Source organism: Salvia splendens, chromosome 1 (assembly GCF_004379255.2).
Source record: "Salvia splendens isolate huo1 chromosome 1, SspV2, whole genome shotgun sequence".
Lineage (NCBI taxonomy): Eukaryota > Viridiplantae > Streptophyta > Magnoliopsida > Lamiales > Lamiaceae > Salvia > Salvia splendens.
The window spans coordinates 9,204,460-9,228,421 of record NC_056032.1 but is presented as its reverse complement, the minus strand read 5'-3'; the positions used below and the strand labels follow the sequence as shown (position 1 = coordinate 9,228,421).

General features: G+C 40.6%; 2 pseudogenes; one reads left to right on the top strand and one right to left on the bottom strand.

Annotated features, from left to right (window-relative positions):
* The first annotated feature begins 7,563 nt into the window (after positions 1-7,563).
* Positions 7,564-16,589, top strand: LOC121776585 (annotated as a pseudogene).
* A 472-nt stretch (positions 16,590-17,061) lies between these two features.
* LOC121741120 lies at positions 17,062-22,864 on the bottom strand (annotated as a pseudogene).
* Positions 22,865-23,962: the final 1,098 nt, after the last annotated feature.

Below are 23,962 nucleotides of genomic sequence, written 5' to 3'. Positions count from 1 at the left end.
GAATGCGGTTCCATGTATGAAGACATGAACCTCCGAGAGTCAAAATCTGACTGAATTAAATGTCTTGTCTCAATAGCACTTCATCCACCACTTCGCTGCTCAACCTGCACATTTAGAAATATATGCGGGGCTGAGTACAAAAAGTACTCAGTGAACACATTGCCGAAAATTACACATATACATTTAAAAATATTGTCAAGCCATCATCACAGTAACACTCGGGGGTGTTATTGAAAAGACCCGAGCTTACTAAAAATATTCACATTGGGCTGCAGCCCCTTTTTCCTGTACTTAGCCATATCTGATCACCTGTGCCGCCGAGATGGTGTTCTCGCGCGATCACCTTCTCTGCCCATCATGACAGAGGTTTCTCGTGCCGGGAAGGTGGCCACCTTCCACGGTCACCTTCTCTGCCGTTCACGGTCAGAGGTTCCAAGTAGGGACACCACCCTACCAGGACTCAAAATCGAATCGATTCACATATATCATCATTCATAATTCACTTGGCCGTAGCCAACAGATAGGCATCATACACAAAACATTTATGGCAAGACAACATATTTAAAAATCACAAACATGTGTTCGTGTTTTCATAAAATACGATTTGTATTTTAGTATAAGAAAGCTCACATTGATCGTTTAGTTTCCTTAACTTGAATCTTTCGTTCCGACTTTACTTGCGAAGGTAACCTTTTTGAAAACTTCATAATAAAATAATACACTAATTAGACTCAAGCACAATTTTACTTAAATTAGAATGCATGCCTCATAATTGATCTCCTTTTCGTATTTCACTTATATTTAAAGAATTTCTAAAACTCAAATAACTTAATGCTTCTTCCACTATTCTAGGGCTTCGACTAAATTGGATCTATGTGTCTTTTTCTTTGAAAATTTACACTTTAGGCAAAACTCTAAAATAATCAAAAGATCAATTATTTTATCTTAGTTATACCATTAGAAGAAACCATATAAAAATATTAATCGAACCTTAACTTAAACTTGGCTACAAATTAATAATCTAAATCTCTCCCAACTAATTCTTGGCCACCTTTTTAAATAAATTTACTGCATCCCAACTTATTAAAAGGAGTTGGGCTCGGATTTTAATTCTCTCATCCTCTTAGCCCAAGTAAATAACATGCAGCCCAATCACTAATTAAAAAGCTAGCCCAAAAGAAATAAAACCCACGTATTACTAAGTCATTATCTTCCTCACAAAAATTCTAACCCCAAATTGATGTGAGAGGAGCTCCTCCTTTTCACTTCCAGCTGCTGCCGGGCCACCCTTCCGTCGCCACCGTCCGCCTCTCTGCCTCCAACGGTGCCTCTCTATTCCCCTTCCGTTTCTCCCTCTCGCCTCTCTCTTTCTTCCTTTTCTCCCTCACTCTCAATCACTATTCACTCTTCATCCCCAATTTGCACAAAAATAGGGAAAACCCTCCCCTAAATAAGATTTTCCGCCGCCTCACCCAGCTTCACACCTTGCTGCCGTCGACCAGTCATCCCTCCGGCGTCGCCGTCGCTCCACCGCCGGCGTGCAACGCCGACGCCGACTCCCTTCCAGATCTGCTGCCGATTTCCGAAAGGTGGGGTGACCAAATTACTTGTTCGTCTAATCCTCCCGTCCTCTCTTTTTGTTTATTCACAAGATTATATTTTTGATGTTGAAACTTTGTAAATTTAAATTTTCATATTCTAAAGAACGAAAACAGTGACAAATTTTTGGAGCGTGGGCTGTCACCGTCGGCGACGGAGTGCCGAATCTCAATCGCCGGAATTCCGGCAGAATCTTATTTTGGAGATAAGTTTCTTGACTTGTTTTTACTATGGTTGTAGGACTTGGGTTGGCTATCCTATGGATTTGGTGACTCTTGAATAATGTGTTGCTACTTGGAAGACTCATGGTGTAATAAGTTAATTTCACTGTGTTGTTAGAATTGGGCAGATTCCTATTGCCAACTAGAATATGCATGCCTCGTTCATGAATGTAAAGGAAAGCAAGGGTTTGGGATTCACCTTTTTGATGTGGAAAGTAAAGTGTGGGGCTGTAGTGTTTGAGTCTACAATTGTGTGCAATCTCCCTCCTCGGACGACTCCTCTTTCCTTCGTAGGGGTGGTGACTCCTCTTTCCTTTGTGGGGTGGTGTGTGCAGAGAAATTTGGATGTGTGATGGTGACGTGGGTGAGTGGGAAAGGAATGATTGTATATCTATATACAATACGCAAAAGACGGCAGTGAAATTGATCGGTGTAAGCAAGTTGTCTGACATTTTTATCCAAACATTCTTCTAGCATAGAAAAGTAAAGATTACTCTGACATCTCATTTAATGCAGTATTAATTGCTGCTGAAAATTTGATCCTCAGGATCGGATATGCTTATCCCTCTCTTTTATATTTTATTTGTTTTATTAAATTTTATTATTTGTATATTTATTTACTTATTTGTTTAATTTGGTGTAGGAAAAACCCAGTTTAAGCTTGTGGCTTTGGTGTAAGGAAAACAAATAACATCCATAGTCTTCCCTGATGATGTACCGGACTTTCTTGGAGTACGAGCACGACCGTTGAACGGGCTGCGTGAACTTTTCCCTAATTGTGATAGATGAGGATTTGATAAATTTATATAATAGTAATAATAAGGTAAGAAAGTTCGGGTTGTTACAATTCCACTAACTCATTCATACTCACATTTTATTATAAAATTAATATATAAAAATAGAACTCACATTCCATTAACTTTTTCAACTCACTTTCTATTACATTTCTTAAAGCTCGTGGTGGGTCAAATGGTGACGAATTTTAGGGGACGGAGGGAGTATAATTTATAGATGCCCTTGTAAATGACTTATTCCGTTCACAAAAGATAAACTAGTTTTACCATCTTGGGTCGTCCCTCACAATTAGATAAAGTCTAAATACAGAAAGTTGTCAACAAATAATAATCATATTCTCTTCATTACATAGTAGTAGGGTTATTTTGTCATTTTGGTACGTTCCAGAGTAGTGGAGTCATTTCCCTTTTTGGTAAAAGTCAACACATTTCTTCTTACTTTATTATCTATTCATCTCTCTACTTCTACTTTATTCTTTCTTACTTAACTCACTTAACACAATTTTATTAAATCGCGTGTCGAAAAGAAACGTCTCCACCACTATGGAACGGAGGGAGTACACATCATTTATAATGTGGACTCACAATCCACTAACACTCATTCCACTATCTTTTCCCTCTCCTCTTACTTTTTCTTATTTTTCTCTTACTTTACCAATTGAACATTAAAACCAGTGTCATTTACAAATTTATCTATTTTTTGGGACGGAGGAAGTATAATATTATACAAAAGTTTTTTTTAATGTGTAGACCCGTCTACTTTGAAAATACTACGATCACGGAGGTGATGGATTGGCTAATGAACATGATACGGTCAATGCTTGGAAAGTGTATAGCCGAGGGAATAGGGGAGTTGTTTGGCCAAGGGAGAAAAATAAGGAGGCAGGCGAAACTGAACCAGAGGATTAGTTCGAGCAATCTAAGGAAGAATCTACAGTTCCTATTTTAGTTCCTATTTTATTGTAATTCAATTATTCTGTTATTTCATAGTCTATAAATATATGTACGCTAGGGAGAATAGGATATCCCTTAGGCGGTCATTTATTTGGACGACTTTGTCGTAGGCCTCCGTAGTGAGGATTGTTATTTCCGTTCTCTGCATTCCAGAAATAAAAGTGCATTCTTTCCTCTGCTATCCATAGTTGAGCATGTGTGGGTGTGAGTTTGTATTTAAGAGAGTACAACTCGTGCTCCATCCATTCAGTTAGCCTTTCACTCTTATCAATTGGTGCGGTGAACAATGGTGAATTCCAGGACGAATACGCGACTGGACGGTTTGGAGAATGCTACCGAAGAACTCAACGCTCAGTTCCAACAAACGAATGAGCGGGTGACAGCGCTGAGCTCAAAGCTCGATGCCGTGGTGGCAGAAATCCGAGCTGGATTCGCAGCTGTCGAACTCAACATCCTCAGAAAGCAAGACGACGCCGCCCATGCCAACTTTTGATGGCACTGAGGCCCTCGCATGGCTAGTTAGGGCTGAGCAGTACTTTCTGATCTCGGAAACTCCTTCTGAGAACCGGGTGGGTGTTGCCATGGTGGCATTGCCGGGCCCAGCCCTACCTTGGTACCAGCTATTGCAGAAACGGGTCCCCAATCTCACTTGGGCCCGGTTCACGCGGGAGCTAATGAAATGTTTCGGAGGGAATGGAGCTTTGGATGAGTATGAAGCCTTTGCAGCCGTACACTACACCGGAACTCTCATTGAATATGTGGCGGCGTTCGAAGCGCGCCTCGCGCAGGTTCCGGATATATCTTGCCATCAATACTTGGGTTTCTTTATGGCGGCCCTCCGACCCGAGGTTCGTCTCCAGATGAAAGCCGCCAAGATCACTACTTACGAAGATGCCGTCGAATTAGCACTGGACATCGACATGTTAGCATCCAACCTCTCCTCGCGATCAGCACCTACCATCTCTTCCACCCCGACACCCGCGTACATAGGACAACCAGGTCGATCCTACTCAAAGGGTTACTCCCAATCCCCCTCCCAATTCTCCTACACCAGCTCTTCTCGCCCGGTGTCAAAACGTTTTCAGAACGTGTCACCAGAGGAATATCGGAGGAATATCACAACAGGTACATGTGTCAAGTGCGGCCTTAAGTTTGGTCCGAGTCATAGATGCCCCCCCAAAACCCCCAATGTCCTTATCTGCAAGGACGACGAGGAAGAATCGGATGAACCTCTACTCGAGGAGTCCGCTGTGTTCGACGATGAAATAAATCCGCAGCTCTCTGTGTTGTCTTTTAATGGGCTGGATACGTCCCATACAATGAAGCTATTTGGTGAAATTGATTCACACCAGGTCAAGGTGATGGTGGATAGCAGCGCAAACTACTGCTTCATACAAGAGCAGTGCGCCCAGAGGCTTCAACTCCCAATTACAGGGCGGCAGGGATATGCCGAAGCATTTCTTTGACATTGGAGAAGGAGAAATTTGAAGTATTGTGTTATGTCTTCCCTCTCCGGAACATCGACGGCTTGTTTCCCTCGGCAACGTCATGGCTAATTGGCATCACTCATCCATGGATTTTTCAGTCAACGGTCATCCCGTATAACTCAAAGGCGATCCGACTCTAATGCGCAAAGCTTGTTCTACCCAGGACCTCCGTTGCCTCGAGGAAGGGAACTGCTGCTGGATCCTCCATTCGGTTGAAAAACAGATAGTTTTGGAGCCGTTTAGGATCAGTCCAACTCTGCCGCGGGCAGCCCAGTCAGACCTGCTGCAGCTGATTGATGAATTTTCTTCGATCACAGAAACCACCGCGGGGCTACCCCCGCCGCCGCACCAATCACCGCATTCCTCTTCTACCAGGTACTAATAGAGGTGCCCACGGTTTTGGAACCGTTGGTTTCGGTTTTGGAAAATATCGAACCGGAACCGAACCGCGAGGTTGTTTTACGGTTACGGTTCCGGTTCCAAAACCACCGGTTTCGGTTTCGGTTCCTAACTGGCGATTTTTCGGCGGTTGTTTACAGTTTTTCACGGTTCCAAACCGTCGGTTTTTTTGCAGTTTCGGCTTGGTTTCACTTTTTTCCAGCTGTTTTTCGCAGTTCCGATTTGGAATCGCCCGGAACCGGCGATTCCGGCACGGTTTCGGTTCAAAAAATTTTAAACATTAACCGAACAACGGTTCAAAAATCGACGGTTTCGGTTCAGGTAAATTCTCACGGTTTCGGTTCGGAACCGTAACCATCAGTTACGGTTTCAGTTTTAACCGCCGGTTCGGTAAACCTTGGGCAGGTCTAGGTACTGACCCTGTCTTCGTTCGCCCGTATCGCTATAATCATTTGCAGAAGGACGAAATGGAGAAGGTGGTCACTGAGATGTTGGCTTCCGTGGTGATCCAGCCGAGCACTAGCCCGTTCTCCAGCCCGGTCCTCCTCGTTCGCAAGAAAGACGGTTCTTGGAGGTTTTGCGTGGACTACCGAGGATTAAACAAGCGGACGGTACCCGATAAATATCTCATTCCGGTGATACAAGAATTACTAGATGAATTACATGAGGCCAAGTGGTTTAGCAAGATCGATCTTAAGGCTGGATATCACCAAATCCGTGTGGCAGCCGCAGATGTTCCAAAGACCACGTTTCGCACCCATTCCGGTCATTATGAATTCCTAGTGATGCCTTTCGGTCTTACCAACGCTCCGGCAACTTTCCGAAGCCTTATGAACCACATTTTCAGACCAGCGTTGCGCAAGTTTGTCTTAGTATTTTTCGACAACATCCTGGTCTACAGCACGTCTTGGGCCGACCATTTGCACCACCTTCGACGAGTTTTTGAGGCCCTACACTCTCACTCCCTCGTCGTCAACTCAAAAAAGTACCTTCTGGATCAGGACATCGTCGAATATTTAGGGCACATCGTGTCTTTCGAAGGAGTTAAAATGGACCCGGCCAAGATATCGGCGATCCTCTGCTGGCTGACCCCGACTTCATTGAAAAGCGTTCGCGGGTTCCTTGCATTGACGGGATATTACCGCCGTTTCATCCGTGACTACGGCAAGATCGCAGCTCCCCTCACGGAACTCTTGAAGAAACCGCTCTCACCTCCTCCCAAAAGCACGTGGGTCTGGCCACCCACAACGGCCTCCGCCTTCGAGGCACTTAAGATGGCATTGACCTTGGCTCCCCTCATCAAAATGTCGGATTTCTCGAAAGAATTTGTGATTGAGTGTGACGCCTCGGGCCGGGGACTAGGAGCAGTATTAATGCAAGACTGTCAACCGATCGCCTATTTCAGCAAGATCCTATCGGCTCGCTGGTTGGCGAAATCAGCCTATGAAAAAGTGCTCATGGCCCTCGTCCTCGCAATCCATCACTGGTGCCCGTACTTGCTAGGCTGCCGTTTTGTGGTCCACACGGATCAACGCAGTTTGCTGCAACTGTTGGCTCATCCGCTTGCAACCCCGGCACAACAAAACTGGGCATCGAAATTATTGGGCTAAGATTTACAATTGTCTACTAGGAGAGCAGGTTAAATAAAGCGGCCGACGTCCTTTCCCGGCGAGATGAGGAGACGCTAAAATTCTCGGCCATCTCTCTCCCATCTTGGCCGGAGTGGTTGACCATTCAGGCAGATTTACCTTCAGACCCGGCGCTACTGAAAATCAGATCTGCCTTGGAGGCAGGGCAACCGACCTCACCACACTATGAGCTGGTGCACGACATTCTATTCTACAAAGCAAGGATCGTTGTTCCCCCCACTCCCCATGGATACCGAAGCTGCTCGCAGAGTTCCATGTCACACCGGTGGGTGGTCACTCCGGCGCATACCACACATATCGACGGCTGGCTTCCAAGGTTTACTGGCCCAGGATGATGCGGCAGGTCACAAATTTCGTCGCGGCTTGCGCGACGTGCTAGAAACAAAAGGCCGACACCAAGTCCCCAGGCGGCCTTTTGCAACCACTTCCGATTTCGGACCGAATTTGGGAGGATATTAGCATGGACTTCATTTCCGGTCTGCCACGAGCAGAGGGATTTGACTGCATTTTCGTCGTTGTCGACCGTCTATCTAAGTATGGGCATTTCATCGGACTGCGCCACCCCTTCACAGCCCGGCAAGTGGCGGACTTGTTTACAACTGAGGCAGTCCGCCTTCATGGCATTCCACGATCGATCGTGTCCAATCGCGACCCTATCTTCCTAAGCTCGTTTTGGAAGGAGCTGTTTCGTGCCACAGGAACTAAGTTAAAAATGAGTTTAGCTTATCATCTTGAAACGGATGGACAAACGGAGGTTTTAAACCGTTGCCTGCAGACATACCTGCGTCGTTTCTCGTCCGACCGGCCAAAGCAGTGGAATAAGTGGCTGGCTTGGGCCGAGTACTGCTATAACACAAGCACCCACTCCGCTTCCGGTATGACCCCGTTCGAAGTGATCTACGGTCGTCCTCCTCCTACTTTACATACGTTTCTGCCGGGGGAAATTAGGGCACATGCCGTCATTGACACTCTTCGCTCTCGTGATGAAGTGTTGGAGCTGCTGCGTCACCATCTTCAGCGGGCGCAAGACCGGATGACAGTTTCAACTAACAAGAAACGTCGGGACGTCGAGTTCGTGGTAGGAGACATGGTTTATTTGAAATTTCGTCCCCACCGCCAGTCCACTATTTTCACCTCCCGCAACAGGAAGTTGGCCCCAGGTTTCTTCGGGCCATTTCGGATCGAGGCTAGCATCAGCGCGGAGGCTTATTGTCTGCAGCTCCCCGCCTCGTCCTGCATTCACCCCGTGTTCCATGTTTCGCTCCTCAAACGGGTCATAGGAGACGCCACTTCAGAGGCCACGCTTCCCGACGGGCTCGTGGGAGCTGACCCTCCCTTTTTACCAGACAAGGTGTTAGCGAATCGAACTGATCAACGGGAGGGCGAGGCCGTTGACCAGGTTCTCATCAAGTGGCACGGGTTAAACGACGATGAAGCCACATGGATGGACGTGGCAGATGTCCAAGGTCAGTTCCCTTTCTTTAGCTTTGCTGACAAGGCTGTTTCGACGGGTGGGGCAGTTGATATGGTAAATGCTTGGAAAGTGTATAGCCGAGGGAATATGAGAGTTGTTTGGCCAAGGGAGAAAAATAAGGAGGCAGGCGAAACTAAGCAGGGGATTAGTTCGAGCAATCCAAGGAAGAATCTGCAGTTCCTATTTTATTGTAATTCAATTATTCTGTTATTTCACAGTCTATAAATATATGTACGCTAGGGAGAATAGGATATCTCTTAGGCGATCATTTATTTGGACGACTTTGTTGTAGGCCTCCGCGGTGAGGATTGTTACTTCCATTCTCTGCATTCCAGAAATAAAAGTGTGTTCTTTCCTCTGCTATCCATAGTTGAGCGTGTGTGGGTGTGAGTTTGTAATTAAGAGAGTACAACTCATGCTCCATCCATTCAATTAGCCTTTCACTCCTATCAGAACAACTATAACAATTGTATGAGCTTTCATGGACAATATTTGCAAGCTTCACAACTTACCTGATATTCCATTCGTCCGCCATTAACAGTCTTATTTCTTGATGGTACAAATATTAAGAAATATTTATAAAAGTTATATTAGTTTTAAATTAAATGTGAGCGGAATGAGTTAGTGGAATGTGAGACCATATTACCCTTTGTGGTAAAAATAAATCGGGAATCCTATGTGTTTTTTATAAAAGTTATATTAGTTTTAAAAATCGCCTCATGTGGACTCGAACTCCAATGTGTTTTTTACTACAACTTTTAGCAAAAAAGTGAAAAGAAAATTAATTCCAACACACATAATTAGGGTTGGAACGGTACGGTATACCGCGCCGAAATGGCCATACCGCATACCGTACCGTACCATGCGGTATGACCAAAAACCTTACCTTTACCGTACCGCTTTTGTCGGTATACTGTGTTATTTTCGGTATATACCGCAATTGCAGTATAACGCGGTATATACAAAATGCATACCTTTACCGTACCTAAAATTGTCGGTACGGTATGATACCGTACCGAAAATTCAGTATTTTCGGTATTTTTTCGGTACGGTAAGCGCGGTATTTCGGTATATTTTCCCAGCCCTACACATAATAGTCAAATTTATCGCCACGCATTACAATATACTTTTACATTTTTACCAAACAAAATTTCAAAACTGATTAAAGAACTTCAAACTAAATTACGTAGTTATAATTATAATATAATTACAAATCCATTTATATTTTATTAATTACAAATCTGATTATTTTATTCGAATCATGAAATTTATTCTCTAATAAATGGATTCAAACTGAGTCTGTATAATGAGGCTGGGCTGAAATTTAATCTCTAAATGGACTAAAATTGAGGCTGCATAATGGGGCTGGGCGGTACAGGCAAGGCCCACTTTACTTTAATGCCTACACAGGAGCTATGTACATCACTCCCTTTCTCTTCCCAAATTCAATTTAGGGTTAGCATTTTCAAAACACTTCACTGATTTCAATAACTCAATTTCGTCCAGTAATGGGAAGGAGAGAGCGTTCGAAAGCGGCGAAACTGGACAATATTTGTTATCGGAAGAAGATGAAAGAAAGGGGAAATCCCCAACCGAAGCGGCCAGTGATGACGAAGCCGAGGCCAACGAAGACCTCAGCCTCAAATTAGTTCAGAAATCAATGCAGAGAGCCGCTAAAATGATCCAAGGGGAGACGGCGTTGCGGAAGTAGTTGATAATTTGAAGGAAGAGCCGAGTAAGAAAGAGCTGAAGAAGAAGAGGAAAAAGAGCAAGGAAGTTAGAGGGGTTTTTTCTATTTTTGTTCTAAACCACAGCTATCATTCCTCGTTTGTACTGGATTTTTTTTGTTCCGGATTTGGGAGAGACGCATGACCCTCATGCGCCTCCTTTTAATGAGACGCATAAGACGATTATGCGTCTTTCATAAAGACGTATGAGGGTCATGCGTCTCTCTTTTTTTCCGTTATTTTTTAACGACGCATGAGGGTCATGCGTCTTAGGGAGAGACGCATTTCCCTCATGCGTCTTTTTTTTAAAAATTTCGCCAACGACGCATGAGCGTCATGCGTCTCTAACTTGCTTAAATCAGTAGCCAAGGCAGAATAGGCAGAATACGCGAGAGAAAGAGAGGAAGACAAAACTTGCGATTTCCTTGGCGATTTCTTGGCGATTTCTTGGCGATTCCCTTCATATTTAGGTAAGTTTCCTTCAATCTTTCAACATTGCTCCCGTATTTGTTGTTTATTTGCATATTATTAGGGTTTGTGATAAATTTATTGTATACTTACTATATTAGGGTTTATTGAAAAAAATTGTCTTTAATTGTTGTTGGTTTGTATATATATTTTTGCATAAATCATGCAAGTATTCGTGAGTTTATATTGGGGTGGTAGAATATATCAACTTCCTCAAGTGGGCATTTGTTATGATCCTCCTTGTGCGAGAGCTTCCATCGTATTGGATTCATGTGTTTCATTATCTGAATTAGTTGCAATGATATGTGCTAAGATAAGAATAGATTCAAACCAACACTTCATCGAAATATCTTGGAGGCATTGTTTCTTGGGTACCGGTACGAGTTATGTATGTACTGCGATTGACAGTGATCAAAGTGTGTTTTTTATGTTCAATGCGGCTCTAAATTCTACTCGGCATATTGAATTATTTGTTGACTATTCGTCTGTTGGAAATGCCTTTCATCCCACCAATTGTTGATCATGGTGTTGGATCATCTACGAGGTTTGAACCTTTGAGCATGGATTGCGGTATGAATGAGCAAACAGATGCTGCTGATGTTGGATTGAATACTCAAGAGACTGTAGAAGAGCATGCTGATGTTCATGTTGTACGAGGAGACCTTGATGATCCAGAATTGTCGTCATCATCGTCTGATGATATTTTAAGTGATGATTCCGGTGCTGACTCTAGTGATGAGGAGGTAGTGTATAAACCCGTCGTGCAAGGTGAACAACCACTTCCAGAATACGTGCACACTGGGTTGAACTATTTTCGCAAACTGCCAGTGGTCCTTCTGAGGCACCTGAAGTTGGTAATGAACGCAGTACCATGTACTGGGATGAAAAACACCCATATCGGATTAATGAGGAACAAAATTTGATAGCAAGCTGCATGTGAAGACTGCTATTACTATGTGGAGTCTGAGGCAACACCGGCAATTTAGGGTGGTTGAGAGCAAATTAAGAAGGTGGCATGCCGTGTGCAAATATCCAGCAGGGAGGACAGAAGATGGGACAGCTATTATCAGCGAGACCGACGCTGAAAAAGCGAATGAATGTCGATGGGAAGTTTCTGTTACACACATGACCCATGATGATATGTGGGAGATTAGGAAGTGGCGGGGACGCCATAGTTGTGAAGGCCATCGTAATGATAGAGGACATGCTAACTTTTCATCACCAATGATTGCTTTGTGTATTCGCCATCAGTTGCTAAAAAATGCCGAGTTCAGTGCCGCAGCCATAAGAAATTTTGTTCATGACAAATTCCAAGGTGATCGTCGCCTCACCGATCGGTAGATGGAAAGTGTGCGTCTCTGGCCTCCAACTCTCAATCAACGCCGTGATCAGCTCATTGTCCACCTTCATGGGCTTCCCACAATCAATCACGCCTTTGAAACCAAAGACGTCAAGCCAATATCTAACATTCTCGTGAATTTCGACGTCCCAAGTCTTACTTTCAGTCCTTCGGACTTTAAATACTTGGGTTGTTCCCTCTTTCATGAGTTTATTTGAAATGTGATTTTTTTGCATATTTAAGACCGACGGGTCTTCGGGTCCATACAATAAATGTCCGCTAGAACTTGAAGTCTCCATGTAATCTAAGTACATATTCACAAAACAACAATTACAAACTCACAATGGCATGTACAAATAACATAATATAACAAGAGAACAACAAGTGATAGAGGGTTGCAAGTGCAATGTGTTAGGTTGTAGAACAATTTTTAGAAGGCCTGATAATTCACTTGTACACACCTAATCTTTTTTTTTTGTTCCGGTTAGTCTTCACTTATTTTAACCAACTTCACTTATTTTAACCAAATTACAACCAAAATCACAACACCAATCATCTCAAACATACCAATAATATACAATACAATGAATTTACCCACTAAAATCCATTACAATTAACTAAACAACAAAAAAATCGACCAAAATGGAGCTATTTGTTATAAACCATAATTTACAAACATTAGGGGAAATCTAAACAAACTATGCAAATTAACAACAATTAAGGAAGGAAGGTTGAAGGATTGAACGAAAATTACCGGAACACGAGTGGAAATCGTCTTCTTCGCCGAATCACAAAGGAAAAATCGCCAAGTTCGTCGTCTCTCTTTCTGTTTGAGTGAATGAGGAGGCTACTGCCTTCGCCGCTGCTTTAATTCGAAATTGGAGACGCATGAGCCTCATGCGTCTCTTTCTAAGACGCATGACGCTCATGCGTCGTTCGTGAAATTTAAAAAATATAAAAAACGCATGAGGGAGATGCGTCTCTCCCTAAGACGCATGACCCTCATGCGTCGTTAAAATAAAACGGAAAAAAAGAGAGACGCATGACCCTCATGCGTCTTTATGAAAGACGCATAGTTGTCATGCGTCTCATTAAAAGGAGACGCATGAGGGTCATGTGTCTCTCCTAAATCCGGAAAAAAAAAAAGTCCAGTACAAACGAGAAATGATAACTCTACTCTAGAACAGAAATAGAAAAAACCCGAAGTTAGAGATGCCGTAAGCATTGAGCCGAACTTGATTTATTTTGAAATTTGTTTACTGATTAGCTATTGAAGTTCGTGTTTAGTCAAAATGGTAAAATATGAGATAAAGATTTATGCGGAGAATTGTTTCTGGTATTATGATTAGTTAACTTGAAGCTATTTTGCTTAGTCTGTGGAGATTTGATGTGCTTATTATGATTCGTTTTTATATTTGTACAATGTGGAATTATTATGCTACTGGAGATATGAGTCATAACAATGTATGTTTGTCAAAAGGGTGATGCTGACTGAATCTAAGCTTCTTTTCTGCCTTTCTTTAATTAGGTGGATGATGTAAAGGAGAATGAGAAACCAGGGATTGACAACACTACTGATGTTGCTAGTATAGCTGTCGAAACCAATCCTGTCGAGGTGTCAGATAATGCTGTCCTGAGGAAACTTCTTGTGAGTTTAAATAACTTGTGCACAAGCTTTATCATTGAGATTTGCGACAACTCATTTATGATTGTTTTTGTAATCTCAGCGAGGGCCGAGGTACTTTGATCCTCCCGATAACAGTTGGGGTGCTTGCTATAATTGTGGTGAAGAGGGCCATACGACTGCCAACTGTACTTCAGCTAGGCGAAAGAAACCTTGCTTTGTTTGTGGGAGTTTTGAACATAATGCAAAACAATGTTCTAAGGTATATACTCTAGAAAACTGCTGGACTTTTTTTTTAACCGTTCCTAGGTGATAAGAGCAGGCTTATTTGCAATGGACTTGATAACAAATAATCTTGCTTTATTCATCATTTGACTGATATACTGTGGGTAGGGATTCAATAAGAAGTGGATGTGCTTTCTTTTCCCTTTGATTAGTTAAATTCATTCCTAGATTTGTTCTTGTACATGTTGATATGACATTTGTTTCATAAGGAATTGTTAATCTGTTTGCAGATATTCCAAAATAGCAATGCATGCATTCTGCCATTTCCCTATAGTATGCCATCTTTCTTCACACAAGTATTTTCTATTGGCTGAAATGATTTTCATAGCGTCTAGTTAAGTTAATGGTGGAAAAAGATTTTTTCAATGATTTAGCAGTCCACTGATTTTCCTAACAAGTTTATTGCAGCTTTATAAGCAAAATCAGTAAGAATCTAGAGTAAATCCAGAAGAAAGTTGTATTACATTATTTACAAGAAAATCTTGCTTTTACCAATATGTTAATGGGAAAATTGGACTCCTTCCCGGAATTGAAAAAATTGACTAGAAAATATTTCAGTATCTCATGTTCTTTTGTGCCAAAAAAATATACTGTATACAAACTCTTTGGATCTGGTAAAAGTAATTTTAACAGACTTCCTATTTTTTGGTTTAATGTGAAAGAGAATTTGGGAATTTGGTTTTTGAAACAGAAGGGTAAATTTTAGTCAGCTTGGTTTGTATTTTTAGTTAATTAATGTTTTGTAAAGAATATTGTATCCTATAGAGATCATTTCGTAAAGATATTGTTCTTTTGGAAGGATAATGCTTGATTTAGATTTTTATTGCATCTCATTTAATTGTTCAGGGGCGAGATTGCTTTATCTGCAAGCAGCAAGGTCACCGTGCTAAAGATTCCCCGGAGGGGTACAATCGTTCAAAGATATTGTGGAGATTTAGGGCATGAAATGTTCTCATGCAGGAATGATTATAGCCCAGATGATTTGAAGGTTCTTTTTTTACCTCCTGGGAGATGCACTGCTGCATTCTTATTATCTTCACAGATTTGATGACAAGCTGAGTGTTCTGCAGGAAATACAATGTTATATTTTGTGAAATATATGGCCATCTTTGTTGTAAAGAATATAGCGATCCTGGGCACAAAGAATATTCTTGTTATAGATGTGGTCTCTCCGGCCATTCGGGTTTGGTGAGTTTAAAATACTTTCAAATTTCAATGCATTCTTGTCAGATTACAAGCATGATTGATTAAGTAAGAAGGCATACGCATGAACAATAGTTGGCTTTTGCTTATTATGCAATCAATGATGGAACATTCTAGGCTCCATTCACTATGGCTGCTTTTTTGTTGCCATTTTGGTGAGACCTGGAGAATTACATGTATTATTACTGCTGAGTGTTTCATCTGTTCCCAATTCCTGAGGGGTGCTACAATGTCACAGGAAACACACCCATGTGGAGTATTATTTTTTGGTTTTAGCTTTCCATTTCTGAAGTAGTTTCTGGTTTCTTCAGGCTTGCTCTGGCTTCCGTGGCCATCGGGAAACAATTGATAATGCACCTGATAGTTCATGCTATAAGTGTGGGATAGTAGGACATTTTGCACGCGAATGCACCAGCACAATGAAGGTGTGTCACTGTGTTCCCTCTAGACTTTCTTGCAGTCTTGACACTAAATCACAACTTTTGATAGTTGAAAATTGTTCATATCTGCTTCCTTCTATTCTCTCCTTGTTTTAACTTCTTCAATAACTGAGTTTCTGGGTATTTTCACCAGGCCAGTAAGAGAAACCGTGATCCATCAACACCCAAGCACAAATCTCCCAAAAAGAAGAGAGATCATTCGGAGACCCGGTCTGTCCCGCGTGATATGGGAAAGGAATGGAAAGGGAAGAAATCCAAGGGCATTGAATTTCATTCGGCTGCAAAACCAAAGCAGAAAGGTGGTTGGATGACCGAACATCCCGGAGATTATCATGACAGTAGCCAAGATAATTACTGGAGATCTCCAGCAACCCCAAGAGATAGAAAATCTCGGAATTCCTATTCCAGCGATGTTCATGCATCGAGCTCTCACTCTTCAAAAAAAGCCTAGAAAGATCAATTTGAATGATTCACCGACAAATGAGTCAAACAGATATCATCAGCGCAGATATACAGCATCAAGATTTGGCAATAATAGCAATGGTTATGGTGGCAGTGGAAGAAATGATGATTGGTGGTAGAAGTTTTATTTAAAGGGGTGAGCGTGGGACAGTCTGATGCTGTCCTAGGCCACATATACTGATTATACGTGGCCGTGTGCTATTTGGGCCATTGCGTGCAGCTGATGTTGGAGGTTCCTTTGGCATCTGCTGTGAAGGTAGCCCCATGTTTTCAGTCAATTTTGTTCTTTTTTAGTAATTTGCATTTGATGCCCACATTTTTTAAGATACATTTTCTCTTTGCCCAGCTGGGACTGTAAACTGTAATTTTGACACTGGTTACAATTTTACCATGTGTTGTAATTTGTATGTAGTTACAATTTATGGTTCAGTGAGTAATAATAACAACAATATTTATTCCATTAATCCCAGATCAATTTATTCCATGAAGATACTTGGTCATATATTTCAAATCTATTCTTAAATCCATTCTATTACAATCTAATTTCATTCTAATTATTAAACATGAAATTGCTTGTATTCCACGAAATTATGGTATTAAAAGATCTTATTTAATTTTATTGCGTCTGGGCCTGATAAAAACATCCTACTGTCTTTGTTTGTGGCATTGATAATTTATTGATATCTTTTACTCTCACATTGCCTAAAATAAATCGACTGTGCCTGCAAAACTATTTTTGTGTATTCATTTGGATGTGGAAATGCATTAGGTTACGTAGACAAACAATGACACGTTTGTTGAGATTCAATTCACTTATTCACAAGCCCTTCCCTTAACTTGTATGACCTGACTCTTTGCAGCTACTAACTATCCCTAATTCAATTAGTGATATGATCCAAGGTTTAGCCGTTTAGGTAATACCAATACAACAAGAAGTAAGGCTAACAAAAAGTCAATTTCTTATGTATCCTGAAACTTCAAAAACGGACACATAATACATTCATGAATACTATAGCATCAAGGCGAGGGCCAAATTCAAATCCAACTACTGATTTCTAAAGCATTGCGATCAAGGGTAAAAAATTGTAAAGAGAGAGTATCACCTCAGTAATATCCAATGGCACTCATATCTGTCCTTGAAAACTGCGCAGCTTCACCTCCGTTTCCCAGAACCAAAATCCTCCCATTCCGACGCACAGCGATCTCTCTGATTCGACGGACAAGCCCTGTTATCGGATCATTGAATATTTTAGTCTCCAGATTCCCTTCCACGTACAATGTGGACCCAGGGGCCAGCTTCTTCGCGGCGAGCTCGCCCAATCTGTCAGGGTAAACGGAGACCCTGTGCCACTGCACCGCGCAGCGATTAGCGTAATCACGCGGCTCCTCGTTGTCCAGCGGCCTCCGATTGTTGCGAATGCCGCCAGTTCCGAGTGAAATTAGGGTTACCGTTTTCCCGCTCCTCAGGCGCTTCTGAATGGGCGCCTGCCCCACCTGCCCCACCAATATCGCCTTGTAAATGCCGAGGTCCAAGCCGTTTTCGAGTGGTCGATCGGCGTTGGCGCGCTGCTGGTTTGGAGGGGGAGAATCGGCCTCGGAATCAGAGAGGCCTTTGGTGCAGAAAGTGTGTGAAAGTGAAGAGAGTGGTGTGGGCCTTGAGAGAAATAGTCTTCTAGAGAGAGAAGACGCCATCAAAATTGCTTGTAAACCCTAAACGAGGTTTTATTAGAGGCTGCAGAGAGTTGAAGGGAGAAATGATAAATAGAGAAAACAAACTTATAGATGAAGTTAGTCGTTAATAACGACATTATCGTCCCTATTATTGATTTTTATAATTTAATCTCCAACGATGTCGCAATTTATTTTGTAGCAGTAGCATTTTAGAAAGGAGTGCTAATTGAAAAAACAAAAAAACATATTAAAGGCCAAATTTTAAAAAATGATCAATAATTATCATAATTTGCGCGAATTTCTATTTATAACCAAATATGCAATAGTGCTTGGAAAGTTTTTTTAATAAAATTCCGGCTTTGTAAGAGATAAATTAGCCTTATGCGTCCTTCTTTAATGAAACAGGACTCATGTGCCTTTCAAAAGATTACGGAGATAGTGGAGAATAAGAACATGCAAGAATAACAGGTGATGCTTCTTTTCCACCATAGTACCCTCAGGAACTAAATATAATAGTTTGGCATAGGAAAACAGCTCCTCAGTGTCAACAACACCCCTCTCCCACCTTGCCCCCAACCACAAACACCAATAAACCAAATCTGGAGGAGCATGCAATCACATTCCGGCTTACACCAAAGAGTAATATACTCCAAACAAACTATACAGTAGATGTTAGCATATTTGATCTGCATTTTATCAAGGATTCATACCTGTACAAGATTAGAGGACAAAACTTGCTCATAGTCCTTAATTTCTTTTGTTAGCCATCGGTCACGATCTGCTTTATTACCAAACTGTGTTGCACGCCCTTGTTTCTGATATAGAATGCTAAGCTTCTTTTCACGCTCCATAATCCTGCCATACCAAAATCCAAAGTTTGTTTTGTTCCCTTTAAATTATCTCAGTTGAAAAACATTGATAAGTAATGAAGAAATCAGAGTTAATACAGCACATGAGCCATGAATAAAAAAACAAAAAGAAAGAGAGATAATAGAAGAAAACAAAAGGAACAAATGGGATAGACCAGAGATATATTGTCCAATAGACATCCATTACACACATTACAACTATTTGAATAACCTAACTGTCCTACCTATTTCCTGCCTTCATGAATTGCACAGGAGAAACCATGAGCTACCTTGTGATTAATAGAAAGCAAAACTTTTCATTGCAGTTCATGAGAGTAATTACCATAGTAAGAAAATTAGATAGCTGAAGGCACACATGTAAAGGTTAAGTCTCTAGGGCCAGTAAATCACTTATGAAACTTAATTTCTCCCTAAGTCACTGCACAAGCAGAAGGAACTAAGAGTCAGAAATGTAGGATGACATAGATGATATAGAAAGCTTGATAAATGTTAACTACATGGGTTGTAACTGGTAACATCTCTTAATTTTAAAAAAATAGAATTGTCTTTAGACACCGTCGACTGACTTGTTGCCTTCCGGTTATGGAAAAGGAATAAAGGATCCATGATCATTCAAAGGGCAATCTGAGGAAGAAGATACTTTGATATATTATGACTTGAGAGCATGATACTAGATCAAAAGATCTACTACATAGTAAATAGAAACAAAGACGCAAGATTCTATAGGCTCCACCAGGGAACAAAATAATACCCTAGAGTCAAACGCTCCTCCTCCCTGATTCGCAAATCATGCAACGTCTTGATTCTAGTCAGCTCAGCATTGGATTCCTCAATTTCTTTTTTCAAAAGCTCAAGTTGTATCACAGCATCCTCCTGGAATACAAAATCCAAACATCAGCAAAGGCTTTCACTCATAGATTAGGCACGTCCTCAAAAGGTAAATAATTGCACAGAACTACATAAGTCAATGGTCAGTGCACCTTAGCTCTAATATTTCCTTTAATCTTATCATCAAAGTCTTTGTTATCAAGCTCAAGTTTTGCACGCTTCTTTATAGCTTCTTTCTCTCTGCTCAATATCTGAGCTTCTTTAGTCAGATCTTTAAGCAATTTGTCTAACTCCTTGCACTTCTCATGGGCATCTGAAACACTATTGTACATTGTCGCGGATTTTTCAGAAACCCTGTATCGATCCTCATCTATCTGCAAATGTTGGCAATAATACAGTCAGATGCTTATAAAATACTACGCAACAAATGCCAAAACAAGGCACTAGATGGTGTGATAGTATCATAGTACAAAGAGAAATCCTTTTTCTTGAAAGCCACGAGTTTATTTAGTTATAGAAAGATTATCACATATAGAATTAATTGTATTATCCTTCATGCAGAACTGATTATAAAATTATATATTCCCCAACAAAAGAGATCTCAAACCAATCGAAAGGACCAAACCGCAAAACAGGGTGAAGTAAAAGAAGCACCTTTGCCAATTGCTGCTTCGTATCATGGAGTTCTTTATCATAAATGGTATACTCCAGAGACTTCCTTTGCCGGTCAAGCTGCTGATATTTTTTCAATTCCTCTTTCTCTTCATCAAGCTCACGTAGTCGGTCATCCAATTATTGTACAACTTGAATAATCTGCTTCCTCTTGTTACCTGTAACAGACATTGGTTAGATTCCAAAGCAAAATGGGCAGAGAAAATAACCCATGGGCGCTTGCCAGTATCCTGCATGATTTTCAAGCTTTCACGGCGTCGCTCTTCATATACCCTAGTCCCCCCAATTTCCTTTAGCAGATCCAACCGCTCAGAATCTTTCATCAATGTTAATGATGCAATCTAAGGAGAAACATATGTCAGAAAGATGAGTAGGAAGACCAATAAGGAAAGACCAAGAAAAAGTACCGCATACCTTTCCCTGCTGCACAACATAATAAGGATTTGAATGAGAGAATCAGGCACTTTCCAGCAGATTCATGACTTCTGTCTTCCTGAAAACTCAAAGACCACCAGAACTACTAATTACCAAGAAGTGAAGTAATAATTGGATGACCACCAAAATCAAGACTCAATAAATAAAAGACAAATATAGTCAAATAATGAAAATCATTATTCTATATGACACAAGTTCATACATACGTGATATGTTTTCCATCCAAGAAATATTCGCCTTTCTTGACACCAATTGTTCTCCTTAGCCGGACTTCCTCTTTATCAACCTAAGACGGGTAACATAGCAACTATAATCACATTTGGAGTTAGACTATGTTTCCGCACAAAATATTCAACATAAAATTTGCACAGTAGCATTAAGCCACATAAAGCTACAGAAAACTGTGACTACTTTTGCATGCAATGTATCCTACAACCAAGCCTTAATCTATCACACTTGCAGAAAAAACTACAGTGGGTCTTAAACTATTTATTTGTAGAGTTCTCAAAATATCAGACCCACAAGCCAAAACTAAAGACAGAAGAAGGAATATTATCTCAATAGAAAATGCTTTCTTAGTTCATCAAATCGTCAACAACAATGGCCAACATGTCTATAACACTTTTAACATGCAACTAACCCACCAATTTGTTTGTTTCCAGAAGACTGGACTTATCATATTCGGAAGCATATAAAGGTTATGAATTGCGAATATAGGTTTCACATTAATGAGCTCATATATTTGGCACAATAGCTTGCTTTTCAGATGGTTTCACATTAACGAACTCACGCAGACTACCTTACTTTACTTTCCAGCAGCTACGATTAACTCATATTGTGCTTGACAATTTTTTCCCTCATTTTTATTCACTTAAAAATCATTCCCATGTCAATTTAGCCACTGCCAAATTTTCTTTTCAACATAAAAAGACAGGGAATCAGTTAGTTAAAACTAAACAGTAAACAATGATAAACACTAACGGGGCCTGCAAGGCTGCAATAGTGAAGAAGATATATTTGCAAGTAACTCTTAGTACTACATTTGTGGATTAACAGTTCTTGTAGGACTCAGCAAACATACATACAGAAGGCTAAGCACCAGCATTAGTATTAGTTTACCATTTAGTGTTGCACAATCATGCTAGATCTGCCTAGTATTGAATATATGAAGTTGGAAAGTTGAAAAATAAAAGTACCATCCAAATTTACAGGGATACGATTGTCCGAGTTGTCGAACACGATCTCCACAAGTGCTGATAACACCTGGTGGCCTGCACCTTCCTGATAATCACAAAGGAAAGGGTTCAGTTCAACTGCACAGGAAAAACAACAGATCAGAGAAATTAGTAATGCATCCCAATACGTCATTGCAGAACATACATGCAGCAATGCTTGCCTTTCTTCATTACGCAAGTTATGGAATAGGTCACTTATTACAAAGCGTATTGCTGTGAATGAAAGTAGATTTATCAGTAATATAAATACCTAAAAGCTGAAAAAAAAATATCACAAAACATTCCATATCACATACCGTGGAAGAAATTAGATTTACCGGAGCCATTAGCACCGACTGCAGACATGCGTAAAACATAAATTATCTTATCTAATAAAACACTCTTCGAACGAGATACATTTGTGAGACAACTAAGAAAATAATGGACAGCAAGATGTAGAAGGAAAATGTATATACCAACACAATTAACTTTGGGACTGAATGTTTCAGTTGAGATCTGTTCCCTGTAACTCTTAAACCCTTCTATTACAACCTACAAGTGAAGATACGAATGAAACTAAAAAATGAGTGGGAATATTTTGAAAGGAACCAGGAACCGAACAAATAAGAAGGTCGATATTCCACCTGCTTTATATACATCACGAAAGTCAGTACAGTTTGAAACTGCTCTTCAAATTGAAGGAGAGGAAGCAAAATTTTAAAATGCGGCACCCTGAACTAAACTTCAAAATAAATGGGAGCAAACGCTTGGTTAAGTCCAAATTACAAGTTAAACAAAGCAAGATAACAAATGAGAAACAATGAGAAACTGAACTAGTCAGCAAATACAATCAAATGAAAAACATAACAGAGAGAGAGAAAATCATGAAGTCGATCAGAAAATGAAGTCTAGGATTCTGGACGAAATTGGGGCAAAGTCGAGTGAAAAAAATGCGAAGTTAACAATTACTGAGCTAGAGTTACCAGTCAGCGGTTGAAGGCGGAGATATTGAGCTCTGTTTGATGTGAAGCCATTGAGTTGAGTGTAGGCGCGCGAGAGAGGAGAGAAAAGGCAGGCGATGGAATGGAAGAAAGAAAATGAACTGAAAAGGTTTTTAATACTTGTTTTAATTGAGAAAAACGTGTTTCTAGGCGACTTGGCCTTTAAAATAACGCAAATGTACCCATTTTGTTATCAATTCCATTTATGGGAAAAACGCCGATGAAGTTGGCGTGTTTATAAGTAAAAACGTCAGTGATATTGGCGTGTCTATACGCAAACACGCCAATATAGTTGGCGTTTTACAATGGCACCGTATCTTGCTCGTATTTTTAACCAAAATACTTAAATTTGAACACGCCAATCTTGATGGCATCTTTACGATATAAAACGCCAAGGTCATTGGCGTGTTTAACGTAAAAAACGCCAACCTGATCGGCGTTTTTTGGTTGAACCATATTTCTCAGATCTCCCCCAAAATCGCAGACCCTAATCACATTTCCTCCCTCCCCAAAACGCGAAAAACCTTCCCAAAGCTGAAAAACGCGAAAACGTTTGCCTTGGTCGGGTCAACCCGGTGGTGGATTGAAGCGTGTAGATTTCTATTTTGGCTCATTTCTTCCAAATATTAGTACTCGCAATCGGTTAGTATAGCTAATTTTTAACTCATTCTTCCTAACTTTAGTCTACCAATATCAATATTTGATGGATTATTATGATAGTATATATTGTAGTGTAGTTTATATAATTATTTGATGGATTATTATAGTATTATAAATTGTATTGTAATTAATAGAAATATTTTGACCAATTGTTATGGTATTATATGTTGTAGTATATCTAATTTTTTACCCATATTTGATAGGTTGTTATGATAGTATATATTGTAGTGTACTGTAAAGAAATATTTTTGACCAATATTTGTGTTTGACATTAATGCAGATAGTATGACGTGGTGTGTCCATTTATATTGGGGTGGAAATATAATTCCCGGAACAGTTATTTCATATGATCCTCCTTTTGCAAAAGGATTGATTATGTTGGATGAAAGTATTTCCTACGAAAAGCTTGTGGAAACAATTTGTGAAAGAATGGGGATAAACATATTTGAAAACAAACTTCAAATAGTATGGAAACGTCATATATTCT